The sequence below is a fragment of the Pan paniscus genome, chromosome 7, assembly GCF_029289425.2.
Source record: "Pan paniscus chromosome 7, NHGRI_mPanPan1-v2.0_pri, whole genome shotgun sequence".
Classification (NCBI taxonomy): domain Eukaryota; kingdom Metazoa; phylum Chordata; class Mammalia; order Primates; family Hominidae; genus Pan; species Pan paniscus.
This window is the reverse complement of record NC_073256.2, coordinates 144,582,362-144,599,847: the sequence shown is the minus strand read 5'-3', so window position 1 is coordinate 144,599,847 and position 17,486 is coordinate 144,582,362. Positions and strand designations below refer to the sequence as shown.

At 38.2% G+C, this 17,486-nt stretch overlaps 1 long non-coding RNA gene across 1 annotated transcript; it reads left to right on the top strand.

Annotated features, from left to right (window-relative positions):
- The first annotated feature begins 5,660 nt into the window (after positions 1-5,660).
- On the top strand, positions 5,661-15,495 carry LOC130541776 (uncharacterized). Its single transcript, XR_008955894.1, has 3 exons — positions 5,661-5,813; positions 15,165-15,235; positions 15,396-15,495. It is a non-coding gene; the product is annotated as an uncharacterized LOC130541776 (long non-coding RNA).
- The last annotated feature ends 1,991 nt before the right edge of the window (positions 15,496-17,486 follow it).

Here is a 17,486-nt window from a genome sequence, read left to right as displayed (position 1 = left end):
TTCTTAATGTATTCTGGGTATGAGTACTTTCTCAGATAGAAACATATACATATATTATGATAAAATTATTATTCCAGGCTGTGGCTTGCCTTTTCACTTCTTGTGTCCTGTTTAAGAAATATCTACTATCCCAAGGTAAGATACTATACTTTTTTTAACATGTTATTTTGTTTTACCTTTCACATTTGGTGTATACTACATTTGTAATTAATTTGTCCATATTATATGACATATAGCCAAGATTTATTTTTTACCATACAGATACTCAATATTGCCATTTATGTAGAACATCGTTCTCTTCCCACTCAATTGCCTTGGCACTTTTGTAATAAATCAGATGATCGTGTATATGTAGTTCAGTTTCTGGACTCTGTCCTCTGTTTCTTTAGTCTATTTGCCTATTCTTGTACCAATATGCACTGTGTTAATAATCGTAGCTTTGTAGTAGGTCTCGAAATCTGACAGTGTAATTCTTTTAGTTTCTTTCTTCTGCAAATTTTCTTTAGCTGTTTTACGTCCTTTGCATTTGTATATAAACTTCAGAATCAGCTTGTCTATTCCAAAAACAACAACAACAAATGAAAGTTTCAGAAACTTTAACTGAAATTGTATTGAATCTGTAGACAATTTTGGAGTAAATTGCATCTTAGCAATGCAGAGTCTTTCGAACCATAACCGTGGTAAGTCTCTCCATTTGCTTAAATCTTCTTTAATTTATTTCAACAATGGCTTCCAATTTCCAGCGGGAGCTCTTGGAAACTACAATTTACATGAACTTCTAATTTGATATTTTTCGGTGTCATTATAAACATTGTTGTTTTAAAAGTTGTCTTCAATTTTTTGTTGTCAGGCACAGAAATACAATTATTGATAACATTTATATATAAACTGTATCCAGTGATCTTGCTAGATTCACTGATGAGTCTGATGTTGTAGATTCTTTGGGATTTTCTCCGTACATAATCATATCCTTTCTGAATAAGATAGTTTTACTTCTTCATTTTTAATATCTATGCCTTTTATTTATTTTTCTTTTGAACTTTTTGCTGACTTCATTATTCACTCTCATGTTTTTCTCTTTCATTAGACTATGACTCCTCGATGGTAGCAATTTGTAGTAATCAAATTTTTGTATTTTATTTTAGCATCTGGCATCTTTCTTGACATATGTAGCAGTTGCTTTTTGACAGCTTGCTTCTTCAGTGAATGAATAAATTAATAAAGAGAAATGTGATGTTCAGTGATCCATTTTGCAGGTAAGAAATTTGAGGCAGACAGAGGATGTTAGCAAGCAAGAGGCCTTGGGCTACAATTTAGATCACTGGACTCTTACTCTAGATGCAATCTGCAGAACCCACATACTTTTAGTTAGTCCCTTTGTCTATGTTCTGCCACTGTCACTTCTAAGGAAGGTGTGTCATCCCAAATGGGGTAGTATCTTATTGGTAGACCTAAATCTGCTGTGTTCGCCATCTCACCTAGATGAGTATCTATGTGTAGCATTCTGCACATTCATCTTTTCCACCTTCTGGAGGTGTTGTCTTTTTATAGGCAGCATGTGAATAACAATGGGAACAAACTGGGGACCAGAAGAGGCCATTTTCTAGTTCTGAACATAGATAAGCATCACTAGCTTTTCCCTTCTAGCAGTAATGGCCTCAAAAGTTCCAACTTAGGAGAAAAAGGCAAAACCGTCCGCCAAAGCGTGTGAAAAGTTAGAGCAAACCTTGCTTTTACCAAGACCCTGTGTCCCTCTTATGGAAATTCACACTTTCACACTTTTAGACAAATATTAAATGTGTGACATTCTATTACGTACAGTGCCTGGCACATCTAGACATGCAGCACACTTTAGCCCCCTTCTTTCTTCCTCTAACTCCAAGTTCTAAACTAGAAAAAGCCCCACTTGAGTCTGAGATTTGCTTTTTGAACTAGTTTATTTCAGATTGCAATCATGCTATCTAGGGTTGTGACAGTGTTTTGCTATTTATAGGGCGCTTTGACCTGATTCTTTTTGCACAGGAAACTTGTTCTACCCTTTTGCCCACTTCACTGAAGTGAGGACTGAGACAGAGAAGGATTAAGTCACTTTTTATTTAACAAATATTTGTTCCACATTCCTCAGCATTTATTAAATACTAGTGCATAATGATGGAATAAATTTTATACCGTAAGGATAAACCAGTATTCTGGACTAAGCCAACCTGGGAGACCCTAGGAGGCCTGTTTGAGAAAGTGACATTTAAATTGAGACTTGGCGGTGGCTGTGGCTACATATCTAGTAAGTGGCTGAGTTGGGATTTGAACTCATGCCTGCTTAGCTCTAAAGATGATGCTTTTGGCTTTGTACTCTGCTCTCTCTCTAGACAAACTCTGGTCCAAAATCGTTAAAGCTAACATTTATCCCTGCCCAACTGGAATTGTCATGTTATGACAAATGGCTCTGTGGTCTCAGATGCCCAGCAGACCCATTAGTGGAATTCTATGTGCTACAGACCTGGGAAAAATGCCAGAGCCTTATACACCCATCACATTTCGTCTGGCAAAGGTCTTCAACAAAGAGAAGTAGTTACAGCAATGAAAAGCAACAGGTCCAGCAACACCATAAGAACAAAATAATTAATTTCCCTAAAAGAAGAAACCATTTATAGAGTAAGAGCCTATACAATCAATGATTGGAAGAAATAGAAGAGGCCTTAGTATTCTAGCCTTCTTTATTTGTAGATGTAAATGTCGAGCCTCAGAGAAGTTATATATCTAATTAGTGTCACTCAGGTAGATAACAACAGAATTAGGATTAGAACTTAATTCTTATGACTCCCAGAGCAGGGAAAAGACAGGATGAAGTCCCAAAACATTGCCTGTGAACTCACATCTGACACTGAATTGAGAGTCTGCTATTTACTCCCTATGTGACCAGAATCCTTCAGAGCCCATGATATTCCCTATCATAGAGTAGATTTTGATCCACACTAGGCATTTTTACCTCTTGCTCTTTGAGTTGGTGCCCCATGTTTATTCAGAAATATTCCAAAGATGTTACATCTATTGGTTTTACATGTTGAGCACAGATCATTATAAGACAAATTGAAATGAAAACATCAACAAGTCTCATTCATTGTCTAACTTACGCTGAGCAATATTTAATAACTAGAATATCAAGAGAGTCCAAAGTGTTTGCCCATCCCCTCAAGACCAATGTAATGGAATTTTACTCTTATCACCTGCTCTGGGTAGTGGCAATTCAGGATACAGAGGACAGAAATAAAGAATCATGACACACAATCCACAGAATTCACAGATGCCAAACATCTACCCTTCTCTGTCACCACACATTGGACTCACATGGTGGAAATAGGCAACACAAGCAGAGAGCTGGCTTAACCTTTCATAATTTTTCAACGACCTATGGGAAGAGAGTTTTCTTGGTTCAAATCCCAGCTTAGCCACACAGAGTTTGGTAATATTGGGCAAGTCAACCAAGCTCTCCGTGCTTCAGTTTCCTCATTATTAAAATGGGGGAAATAATAGTGCCTGCATCAGAGGGTTGTTGTGAGAACTAAATGAAATAATTTATCTGAGCTTTAGAACCCACACCATATTAGTTAATAATTCATGCATTTTCTTTTATTATATTTCTCTACCTTAGACTGCAAACTCTAAGAGGACAGGCCGGACTGTTTTATTCATAAAGCATTACAGGAACAGTAATTAGAACTAGGAGCTTTTCAATGGCCTGCCTGAAATCTGAAAAACAGGTATATTATTTGAAATTTTGAAAAAAATCAAATAATTAAAAATTAATAGATGTTAATATCTGTAATATGTAATATCAAGGTCAACTCAACTCTTAATTGTTTATATAAAGTATAGTGAAGTTTAAATTGCAAAATCTTACATAAAATGTGCTATTAAAACTCAAAAGTATAATTCTTTCTAATATGTATATATATGTATATAGTTTTAAGTTCAGGGGTACATGTGCAAGTTTGTTACGTAGGGAAACTCATGTCACAGGACTTTGTTATACAGATACTTTCATCACCCAGGTATTAAGCCTAGTGCTCATTAGTTATTTTTCCTGATCCTCTCCCTCCTCCCAACCTCCACCCTCAGGTAGGCCTCAGTATCTCTTGTTCCCCTCTATGTGTTCATGAGTTCTTATCATTTAGCTCCCACTTACAAGTGACAACATGTGGTATTTGGTTTTCTGTTCCTGCCTTAGTTTGCTAAGGAAAGCAGTGTGGCAATTTCTCAAAGGACTAAAAACGGAATTACCATTCAACCCAGCAATCCCATTACTGGTTATGTACTCAAATATTTTTAAGGCAAAACAAAGCTGCAACCAGAACACCTGGTCTCCCTGAAACCCCTTCCACTGATGTTGTTGTTGTTTTTTCTTTTTCCCCAGCTTCTCAGGCCAAAATCCGGGATCATCTTGGGTGCTGTTCTCTCCTGCCCACCCTTTCCCATATGCAGAGTGTTGTCACTTCTCTCTGCTTCCACTGCTAACTCCCTGGTCCAAGCCGCTGCACCACTTTTCGTGATTATTGCCACAGTCTCCTCATTGGTTCCCTGCCCCCACTCTTGCTCTGAACTATCCAGTTAAAACCTGAATTAGATCATCTCATCCTCATCTCAGAGCTTTCTCGTGGCTCCTCTGCCCTCTCAGGAAAAAATCTAAATTCTAGATGACCTAAAAAGCCCTTGTCTCTTACTGTTTATCTGACCTCATTTACTACCACCTTTTTCTTTGATCATTCTGTTCCAGCCACACTGGCCTCCTTACCACTCCTCAAATATGCCAAGCACAGCCCCCACACCCCAGGGCTTTGAACTGGCTGATCCCCCTTCCTGGAATGCCTTTCCCCAAATATCAACTTAGCCAACTCCCTCCTCTCCTCCAAGTGTCTGTTTAAACATGGCTTCAGTAGGAGTTGTCTTAACATCCTATTAATATTGTAATTCCTCTCATGACACTTTACACCCCCTTCCCTGATATGCTTTCCATATACCATGCAATATCTGCTGAGATAATATATAATTCACTTATTTTCTTCATTGTCATTTCAAAGAGGGCGGTGTGTTCTGTGTTTTATTTAGTGCCAAAATACTTGCTGATGAAGAGAGTTCCTGCCACATAGTAGGTGCTCAATATGTGCTTGTTGAATAAATGTGTCAATGTTTGATGTACAGACCTTTTATTATGTTTGATTTGCTGCCAGTGCTGCCTCCAAACACAGGAGTGCTTCATGAGATGTTCACAAAAGGTCTTAAAATATTCCACAAAAATCTTAAAATATTTCATGAGTTTTCTTTCCCGTATTTTTATAGCAGCATCTGGAATTTAGCCTGCATAGGACCCTCTGTAAGCTGACCCTGTTTATCTATTCAGCTTTACTTCTCCCCTCTCTCCACTTTGTATTTTATTCTCTACTACTTCCAACTGATTGTAATTTGACCAGACTCCAGACTATCTTATGCCTCTTTGCTTTTGTTTACCTGTTACTTCTCTCTGGAATTCCCTGCCTCTTCTTAATTTTTCTGGCCAATTCTCACTCTCTAGGACTCAGAGGTTTCTCCTCAGGAGACTTCCATGAGTCTCATGTTGAGTTAGGTGACCCCAATCCTCTGTTCTTCATAGTCATTCGCGCATTTATCTAGCTCAGCATTTGCCATACTACATTGAAATTATTTCCTTATGTGCCCATCACTCCCCGTAGATTGCAAACTCCTAGAGAAGGGCTCAACAGTGAGTGCTGAGGCTGCACAGAGGAGGAAGGCAGCACAATGATGGAAGGCTTCCTAAAGAGGTATGTTCCAAGAGCCCCCACTTCCTTTCATGGGAGACTCATGCTGTTACACCTAGACTATCTAGGGATACATCTAATGTAGTCATGGAAAGAACAGAGGACTTGAGTACCAGACTGACGTGATTTTGAATCCTGGCTCCCTATTGACCAGATGTGTGTCTTGAACAAGTCCCTGAGCCTCAGTGTCTTCATCTGCACAGTAGGGATAATGATACCATGCTGCATATATGAGGTATCTGGCACATGTAAATGTCCACTACATGCTGATTTCTTCACCCGCTACTCACCCCTGGGAAAGAAGTAAACTCATCTACTCTTGGTACCCATTCATTCCCCCTCAGTTGGAAGCATGAGGTGTGCAGCTGCCTGACCTGGGGGAAGGGCTGCAAGCAGTAGGTGTCGTCAGATGTGGTGGAGCTTGTTGACTTCCTCCCAGGGGCCCAGCTAACAACCTGCCTCTGTTCCTTGATAGTCAAGTTCAACTTTCACTTCTTAGCACCACAGGAAGTTGACTGAACATTAACTGAAGTCTCTCTCAAACAGGAGACATCTTTGCCAGGTCCCTATCCTTCCTAGCCTCATTCCTGCTCTCCCTAGTGAGCAGGCTGCCCTCCCTTCTCCCCCCAGCACCACTGATGGGCAAGGGTACTCAGAACTACAACCTTGTGGGCCATGTCATGTGACAGGAGCTGCAACCAGGACTTTAATACAGTATTTGGCTCCCACTGAATGTTTATTGTTACCCCAGGATAAAAAGGGGACACTGTGATCATTTTCTATTTTGCTGTGATCAGGCTTAGTGAGCTAAAGTCACCTACCTTCCCAGTCTCTACTAATAGAAGTCATGGATCAGTCCTATTGGTTCTTCTGTTACAAGGATTCAGAATTCATAATCATGGAGCTGCATTTACAGGCAGAAGTTTCTTTCATAGTTTTCTAAGTGTTCCTTTTAGCAACAATGGAGAAAATCAAAGAGGGCAAAGGTGAGGGGAGAAAATAACATTTCCCTTTCTGTCCTTTGCTCTTGCAGTCTTTTGCTTTAGTTTCTTTACTATGACTGTGAGGGTGAAACTAGTGATCAGAGTGGTCCAGAATGGGTTTGATGAATCTGATTCTGGTGACACAAGATGAATTGGGTATATGTTTCCCTAAAGATAGAGAGACAATATAACATAGTCTTTACATTAATAGACTCTGGAGCCAATTTTCTTAGGTTCATTCTCTTTCCTTTCATGTGTGTTGATTTTCAACAAACATCTTGCACTCGAATTCCATCTCACTGTTTTATTTTCAAAAAATTTAATTTGAGAAAGTTAGCTGTATTAATTTTTTCTTTTTCTAAAATTCTTTTACTAATTGCAATTATTTCCATCAATGCTATTCCACTGAAACCATTTTAACATGGACTCAATAACTTCATTGTATGTTAATGTTTAATTTTCATTTTTTTTACCTTCTTGGTTTTCTAGCTGCGTTTAATGTGGTTGACCCCTCATTCTTTGAAGCTCTATTCCTCTGGCTACTACAATATGACACACTTTGTCTCCTTCTTCAGTCTCTGTCTTCTCCACAGTCTTCTCTTCCTTTTATATACCTTTAAATATTAATGTTTCCCAGAGATATTTTCTTAACTCACTTCTCTACTGATTCTAGGTACTTTTCTTGATCCAACTCTTCTGATTTTACCCATCTCGATGATTCTATAATTTGTATTTTCTGTTTTGATCTCTTTTCAGTCTTCCAGACCTAAATATCCAAATGCCTGATGGATAGTGCTTTCTTTTTTACTACCAAGCCCTCAAAGGCACTATGTTCAAAAGGAATTTGTCATCAGTCTCACGGCACATAAGCTTCCTCTTGTGTTCAATCTGGAGACTTGAGAGTCTTCTTGTTCCCTTCTCCTTATTTTCTCCATAATCAATCACAAAGTCATGTGGATTTTGCTCCTAAATATGTTAACTTCTTTCCTCTCTCACTTTATCTCCCTTACATCTAGGTATTTCAGACCCTCAGTCTCTCTCACATAGACTTTGGCAAAAACCTTCTAATATCAGTCAACCTGACCAATAGGCCACCAGTGCTTCATGTAGAATCTGGACAATGTAGAGCACTGAGAATGCTCACACTGGTCATATATGTATGAGTTGGTATGACATCTAGGGAAGTTGAAGACTTACATAGCCTTTGGCCCAGCAATATACACCACAATACATTAGAGAAACTCTAGCATGTGTACACAGTGATATACACACAAGAATGTTCACAATGCCATTATTTTAATAGCAAAATTGTGGAAACAGCACAAATGTTTATCAATAACAGAATGGATAAATGAGCCATGGCATAGTCATACAATGAAAAATAATATAATAGTCAAAATGAATGATCTGAAGAGATATCATTATTGGCAATCTTATAAAAGACTGAGTTAAAAACGCAATTTGTGAAAATTTTTAATTATTTGATATTATTTAATGCAAAGTTTTAAAACATGCAAACAACTGTATATATTATTTATGTATATATGTAAATTCAGCAATAGCATTTAATCATGCCTGGGAATGATAAGTATCAAAGTCAGAAAGTGGTTACCCTTGGGAAGAGAGGTATGTATCAGCGGTGGGGCACATAGGATGTTGCAGCCATATCTGTAATGTTTCTTTGCTTTAAAAAATTTGAATCAAGCTTGGCAAAGTGTGACATTTGATTAAGCAGGACAGTGAGTGCATATCTGTTACTTATATTGTTCTTTATAATTTTCTCTATGCTAAAGCATTTTGTAATTTAAAAAAACCTGACAGTGTTACTCCCATGCTTAAAATATGCCAGTGGTCAAACCGAATCCAGCAGCATATCAAAAAGCTTATCCACCATGATCAAGTGGGCTTCATCCCTGGGATGCAAGGCTGGTTCAATATACGCAAATCAATAAATGCAATCCAGCATATAAACAGAACCAAAGACAAAAACCACACGATTATCTCAATAGATGCAGAAAAGGCCTTTGACAAAATTCAACAACTCTTCATGCTAAAAACTCTCAATAAATTAGGTATTGATGGGATGTATCTCAAAATAATAAGAGCTATCTATGACAAACCCACAGCCAATATCATACTGAATGGGCAAAAACTGGAAGCATTCCCTTTGAAAACTGGCACAAGACAGGGATGCCCTCTCTCACCACTCCTGTTCAACATGGTGTTGGAAGTTCTGGCCAGGGCAATTAGGCAGGAGAAGGAAATAAAGGGTATTCAATTAGGAAAAGAGGAAATCAAATTGTCCCTGTTTGCAGATGACATGTATATCTAGAAAACCCCATTGTCTCAGCCCCAAATCTCCTTAAGCTGATAAGCAACTTCAGCAAAGTCTCAGGATACAAAATCAATGTACAAAAATCACAAGCATTCTTCTACACCAACAACAGATAAACAGAGAGCCAAATCATGAGTGAACTCCCATTCACAATTGCTTCAAAGAGAATAAAATACCTAGGAATCCATCTTACAAGGGACATGAAGGACCTCTTCAAGGAGAACCACAAACCACTGCTCAATGAAATAAAAGAGGATACAAACAAATGGAAGAACATTCCATGCTCATGGGTAGGAAGAATCAATATCGTGAAAATGGCCATACTGCCCAAGGTAATTTACAGATTCAATGCCATCCCCATCAAGCTACCAATGTCTTTCTTCACAGAATTGGAAAAAACTACTTTAAACTTCATATGGCACCAAAAAAGAGCCCGCATCACCAAGTCAATCCTAAGCCAAAAGAACAAAGCTGGAGGCATCACGCTACCTGACTTCAAACTCTACTACAAGGCTACAGTAACCCAAACAGCATGGTACTGGTACCAAAACAGAGATATAGATCAATGGAACAGAATAGAGCCCTCAGAAATAACGCTACATATCTACAACTATCTGATCTTTGACAAACCTGAGAAAAACAAGCAATGGGGAAAGGATTCCCTATTTAATAAATGGTGCTGGGAAAACTGGCTAGCCATATGGAGAAAGCTGAAACTGGATCCCTTCCTTACACCTTATACAAAAATTAATTCAAGATGGATTAAAGACTTAAATGTTAGACCTAAAACCATAAAAACCCTAGAAGAAAACCTAGGCATTACCATTCAGGACATAGGCATGGGCAAGGACTTCATGTCTAAAACACCAAAAGCAATGGCAACCAAAGCCAAAATTGACAAATGGGATCTAATTAAACTAAAGAGCTTCTGCACAGCAAAAGAAACTACCATCAGAGTGAACAGGCAACCTACAAAATGGAAGAAAATTTTTGCAACCTACTCATCTGACAAAGGGGTAATATCCAGAATCTACAATGAACTCAAACAAATTTACAAGAAAAAAACAAACAACCCCATCAAAAAGTAGGCAAAGGACATGAACAGACACTTCTCAAAAGAAGACATTTATGCAGCCAAAAAACATGTGAAAAAATACTCACCATCACTGGCCATCAGAGAAATGCAAATCAAAACCACAATGAGATACCATCTCATACCAGTTAGAATGGCAATCATTAAAAAGTCAGGAAACAACAGGTGCTGGAGAGGATGTGGAGAAATAGGAACACTTTTACACTGTTGGTGGGACTGTAAACTAGTTCAACCATTGTGGAAGTCAGTGTGGCGATTCCTCAGGGATCTAGAACTAGAAATACCATTTGACACAGCCATCCCATTACTGGGTATATACCCAAAGGACTATAAATCATGCTGCTATAAAGACACATGCACACGTATGTTTATTGTGGCACTATTCACAATAGCAAAGACTTGGAACCAAGCCAAATGTCCAACAATGATAGACTGGATTAAGAAAATGTGGCACATATACACCATGGAATACTATGCAGCCATAAAAAATGATGAGTTCATGTCCTTTGTATGGACATGGATGAAATTGGAAATCATCATTCTCAGTAAACTATCACAAGGACAAAAACCAAACACTGCATGTTCTCACTCATAGGTGGGAACTGAACAATGAGAATACATGGACACAGGGAGGGGAACATCACACTCTGGGGACTGTTGTGGGGTGGGGGGAGGTGGGAGGGATAGCATTAGGAGATATATCTAATGCTAAATGATGAGTTAATGGGTGCAGCACACCAGCATAGCACACGTATACATATGTAACTAACCTGCACATTGTGCACATGTACCCTAAAACTTAAAGTATAATAATAAAAAAAAACAATAGTTTATGAAACCCCCCCCCAAAAAAAAATATATGCCAGTGGCCTCCAGTTGCCCACCAGGTAGCATCCACATTCTTTAATGGAAAGCCCTTCCTTGCTTCGAACTTGCCAACTTGGATTGGACATTTGTAGTTGCATTTCTAAGAACTGTTCCCTTTTGTCAATGGAGCCTGATTTCCACTTGGATATCTGGGTGATTTAGGGAAACTGACCTCAAAACCCAATTCTACATTTAGACCATGTGACCTTGGCTTAATCAGTTCACACATCTTTTTCCCTCACCTCAGGGGATGATCATATGAACTAAGCCAGTTGCAATAGAGTAAACCTCATGTTCCTAATGAGAAATCCAGAACAAAATGCTTTATTTTTCTTCAGTTTTTTATTAGGTCATCTCCTGAATCAATTAAAAAAAAACATTGACAACAAAACTAAAAAATATGAAGAGGCTGAAACATGAAAGCTCTGCCAACTGCAATATGTAGCTGCTAAGGTTGCTGTATTTATTGGAATCAAGCAAGTGTTCCAGGAAAGAGCACAGAAGATATGTCTGGGAGCCTTTATGTGTAGGTCTGCAAGTGGTGGATATCACTACTACTCACACGCCATTGGCTAGAACTGAGTTGCATGGATACACCTAATTGTAAAAGTGGCTGAGAAATAGAGACTATTGTGCCCAGAAAGAAGAGAAAATTCATTTATGGAAGAGGTAGCTAGTCTCTCACAGCCATGAAAAGAGAAGTGTTTAGCTAATTGAAGTGAATAGCAGCCATCTTGTGTCCCTAAGGCAAGTTAGACTAATATTGAAGTGGAAACCATGAGGAAAGCAGTGATACTGAAAGTAACCACATCTTTGAGAACATGCATTCATTTCCTACAACATGAATTTATTGAGGACCTACCTTAATATAGGCAGCGTGCTAGACACCAAGAGAACTGATGTCCTCTTCCTTCCTGCCTGCCTGGAGCCTGTATTCTGGAGGGGACAGAGCTAGCAGATCAGACCTAACTGGAAATCTGCTGTGCCAGTATATAGTTCAGTGATGTGAGCCAATATATCCCCTTGATTGCTCAAAGTAGTTTGGTCGATATATTTTGTTGCTTTAAATTGAACACATTCTTATGTACAGCCTCTGTCTCCTCATCTCCAACCAAGCAAAATAGCTTGTTCTCTTTATGCAGGGACACATGACATTTCCCACGTGGCTTTGTGCATATCTCCACCTCAATTTAAAATGCCTTCCAATCCCTGCTCAAAGTCAAACAGCTTAATAATGGTAGACATAGAATTTGAATTATTCTAATAATAGGTCTTTTAAACAATGCCTTCTTCTCTTCATTCTTTCCTTCTTAGAGTGGGTATTCTTTCTGGTGCATCATGTAAAGGAAGGTAACTACATGCATGTAATGATGAGAATATTTATATGTATTTATGATTATCACAAAAAAACAGAAAGATTCTACCATTCTAGAGGAACATTTATTTTATTTTTTATTTGAGAAAAGTATAATTTTATTTATTTATTTATTTGTGCAAATTTATGGGGTACTTGAGAAAATGTGTTACATGTATATAATGTGTAGTGATCCAATCAGGATACTAAGGGTGTCCATCACCTGAGTGTATTACATTTTTGTTAAGTATAATCATCCTACTCCAGGAGAACATTTTAAAAACTGTTCTGTAGAGATACTACTCAAATTAAGTTCTCAGTCCTGAAACATCAGATCAGCTAGGAATCTGACAAAAATGCAAGTTCTCAGATGACAGATGAGACCACTTGAATCAGAATTTCTGGAGTGGAGCCCACACATTTGTATTTTTGCAACCTTTCCAATGATACTTATGTACATGCTCAAGCTTGAAAACCACTTTCCTAGGACATTAGTTCCTCGACAAGATTTGTGAGTAACCTTGTTTCATGAAAAAGTGTTTAGGAGATACTGATTCAATAAAAACTAATCAGGCTTTTATTGTTTGCAGGGCTTTCAAAACTTGCAATAGGCCACTGTGCATTGTTAATTTCTAAGAGGAAGATGCTTATGTCCTCAATGAATATCTTCCCACCATGAAGTACTCTTCTTCCCCCACTTTTTAAAACAATTACTAACACCTGGCAGAAGTAGGCAGACAGCTTACAGCTTAGAAAAAGTTGGCCTAAGATAATGGCTAATTTTCTTACATTATTTATTTGTCATCATGCTTATCTTTCTCTCTCTAAATTGTATATTTCATCTCTGTGATCACAGATTGAGCCTCATATTTCATATCTGCCCCTGGCCTAATGGTTGTTTACAGAATGAGCTCAATGAATATTGTTAAGTGAGTAGGATTTAATTTATTTGATAAATAGATAACCTTAAGTTTTAAACGGTGGATTTCACATGAGGACATTTACTTACTATTGTTGAGCTGTAACTAATTTTTAATACTGTTTAGGTACTCATAATAAAGAACAGGATATTTGGAGAAGGAAGACAGTATCATTCCTGGTTCTTAGTCTTACCAGCTTATTGATCATGAGTATATAACCTCTCTGTGGCTCAGTGCCTTTCTCTGTAAAATGGGAACACAGTGATGTTCACCTCACAGGATTGATTTGTAAAAGGGCTGGATAAGGTTATGAGAATGTTTTGCAAAGTGATATCGAAAGATTAATTGCAAACTTCATTTGAATCTTAAATTGTTTGAGATAGGTCATGCTATGAATCAACTATGAAGTGCAGATATTATCAAGATTCAATATTTCTTTCCCAAGAGCTGAGAAGAGGGGCTGCTTGTTTGTTTGTTTCTTTCTTTTTAGAAACATGCCAGGGCAGGCTCATTTTCGGGTTTTCCTCTCACTTGCTCATCTTACTTTTTCTTTAGTTTCTCTATTCATTAGGATACAGTACTGTAAAGCTTTATGGCATTTTTATTTTGTGGGAGATGAATCTGAATAAAGAATTACAGTTAAATCATTGCTAAGTTTGATGAATGAGCACCAAAGAACTCTTCAAGATGTCATTTTTAAAGTTTTGTAAATGACTGGCTTTCAGTGGTTTCCTCTAAGGAATTTTAATTTTGAATAATGCATAGAAAAATGTGCGCACACACAAATCATTCAGTATCCACCTCGAAGGGAAATCAAAGTGCCTGTGAAGTGAAACTTTACCTTTCTACGTCACCAGCTTCCTGTTAGAGCAGACTTTTTCTTTGCTCAAAGTCTAAGCATTGAAGAACTTCTTTTTAGTAGGTAGATTTTTGTGTTTTTTTGTTTGTTTTTGAGACGGAGTCTCACTCTGCCGCCCAGGCTGTGGTGCAGTGGCACGATCTCGGCCCACTGCAAGCTCTGCCTCCCGGGTTCACACCATTCTCCTGCCTCAGCCTCCCGAGTAGCTGGGACTACAGGTGCCAGCCACCACGCCTGGCTAATTTTTTTGCATTTTTTAGTAGAGATGGGGTTTCATCGTGTTAACCAGGATGGTCTTGATCTCCTGACCTCATGATCCACCCACCTTGGCCTCCCAGAGTGCTGGGATTACAGGCATGATTTAGTAGGTGGTTTTGAGTAGGGAGTATACATTTAAAATGCTGAAACTCAGTTAAGGAATAATCTAATACTGTATTCAACTGAAACTCAGTTGAGAAATTTCTTTCCAATAAAAAGGAAAATCAACTGCAGTAATGAGGGAGATGATTTTGCTGATAATTACAACAAATATTTACTACAGACCTGTTATGCACCATGAACTGTGCTAAATGTTTTATACATATAACTTTATCTTGTGCTCCAACAACCTATTACATAGAAATTGCTATTATTCTCATTTTCTAGATTAATAAATTGGTTTAGAGGGGTCGTATAGGTGAAACAACTCACTCAATATCACAAGCTGTTATGTGGTGAAGTTTGCATGATCAGTACAGGGTTCTGGTCGTCCCACTCATTGAGTGGTGCTAGTCAAGATCTGGAAGCTCTTCTGGTCTTAGTTTCTCTAGCTGTGAAGTGACAATGATTAGGTCTAATCATAGAACATGAGAGTACATGTGAAAAAATGCCTTTTTAAAGAGTATGAAAAACTTGAGTTGTAAAATTTTCTTGTGAATAATTTATTATTGCTTTTCTTTTTTAGATAACACTAACAAAGTTGACCTTAGAATTGGAGTGCCTGGGTTAGAACCCTGCTGGTACCACCTGCTTACTGTAAGACTTTGGTCAAGTTATTAACTTTTCTGTTCCTCATTTGTGAAATATTGTGAAAAATAGTCTGTTTGCCTGTCTGAGAACAGTACTGGCACAAAAGTGCTTAATACACTTCACTCATTATTATTAATATTACTATTGTTGCATTTTCCCCTTGAAGGCATGCTTCTGATGTGAGTTCAGGAGAAGACACTGGAAAGGACAGCAAAGAACAGGAGAACACTCTAGCTTCCCTGATAGCATTCAAGGTGCTGTCCAAAGTGAGTTCTCCTCAAGCAGAGAGATGCACTGCCTCTTTTATGCTTTGTTTTTCTTACTTGCCTACTCTATTTACACCTTCTAAGTAAGGACCAATCAGCAAAACCCCAAGAGGGTCACTGTCATGAAAATAATTATGAACTGGCTGAGTGCTTGCAATGTTTATTATTTAGGTTTTTAAGAACAGATAATTAAAGGCCCAAGAGAATTTAGTCTCTCCCAATTGTAAAAGTGGGGTCTTATAGAAACCCACAGAGCGCTTGGGGTTGTACACTTACTTCTAAAAGTTCTCTTAATAAATCACTGCCCTGGTGCACTCCCTGGGGTATTTCATGACCAAGTGAAATCACTTACTGTTTCAAATTTGCATTTTTCCTGAGTTTGCATATTTTTCTTGCATCTGCTTTGTTACCAGTGTACCAAGTCCTTATACATTTGGACTGCATTTACCGCAGTTTGGAATGGTTTCTCAGAAATGGGACATTAAAATCCTGGAGTGTGACACTGAGACGTGGAAAGAGCTTCCTTTGTAAGCTGCTCAGGCATGCTGAGAATTAGTGTAGAGATGATTTTTTCCTTAATTTTCTTGGATAGCAACCTATATAGGATCTTATAATTATGTGTAGGAATTCATTAAAGAAACTCTCTCCATTGCTAGAAATCCAAGCTGGTAGTGAGGAGAGAGCTGTGTGATTTGTTGCAGCAGAAGTATTATGGAAATATTTACTAAATATCTTCTATGTGCTGGGCATTGAGTGAAACACTTTCATATCCCTTGTAACATGTGTCTTAGTCTAAGGTAATACTTTAATGTAATTGTAACAAATGGATAAAAGGGGAATTGTGGTCATTTTACAGATGAAACATTAGAGACTGTAGGAAACTAGGCCCAGAACAGTTAAACAGAGTAGACATAACCTCTTACCACTTTATCTGCTACTATGTAACAAATCACCCTAAACTTTAGTGTCTTAAAACAACAAAAACAAACATTTATTATCTCACAGTTTCTGGCACATAGGAAGCACTGCATAAGTGATTGTTATTCTTGCTGATTATGTTTCTGTCATTGACACTGTGTATCACTGAGTTGGGATGTGTATTAGATAGAATCATGGAAGGTAAGGTTATAGAACAATAATTCAGACATGTTCACTATACTAAGTGCTTTACATATATGAAGTCAACTACATTTAATACGTATCAACAATGAGGTTGATATTAGTAGTATTCCCATTTTAGAGATAAAGAAAGAAATTCAGAGAGACACCATGCCTCATATTACTCTATCCAGGGAATAACTGGGAGTGATTCAAGAATATAGAATTAGAAAAATGGTCCTTACCACTGTGCAGAGCAAAGATTGCAGATATGGGAGAGCATGAGACAGACTGGAAGAACACTGTGTTTTGAGATCAGCATGAAAGCTAGTCTAGCAGGAAGTTAAGCATCACTTTGGGAAGTGATGGAAAATAATACTGAAGAATAATATTCTCTTATTGAAAGTTTTAATTTTTGTTTCTTTCTTTTTTCTTTTCTTTTTTTTGAGACAGAGTTTCACTCTTACTGCCCAGGCTGGAGTGGAATGGCGCAATCTTGGCTCACTGCAACCTCCGTCTTTCGGGTTCAAGCAATTCTCCTGCCTCAGCCTCCCCAGTAGCTGGGACTACAGGCATGCACCACCATGCCTGGCTAATTTTGTATTTTTAGGAGAGACAGGGTTTCACCATGTTGGTCAGGCTGGTCTTGAACTCCTGACCTCAGTTGATCCACCCTCCTCAGCCTCCCAAAGTGCTGGGAATACAGGCATGAGCCACCATGCCCAGCCTAATTTTTCTTACATGAGATACGGTTTACCAAAGTCCACCTTCCACTTCTTCCTTCGTGTATATATAGAGATAGCATTTCCTAGCTTCTCTTGCAATTAATTGTGGCCATGAGCTTTGGGCAGTGGAATGTGAATGGAAGTGATGTGGCCACTCCATATGTGTTT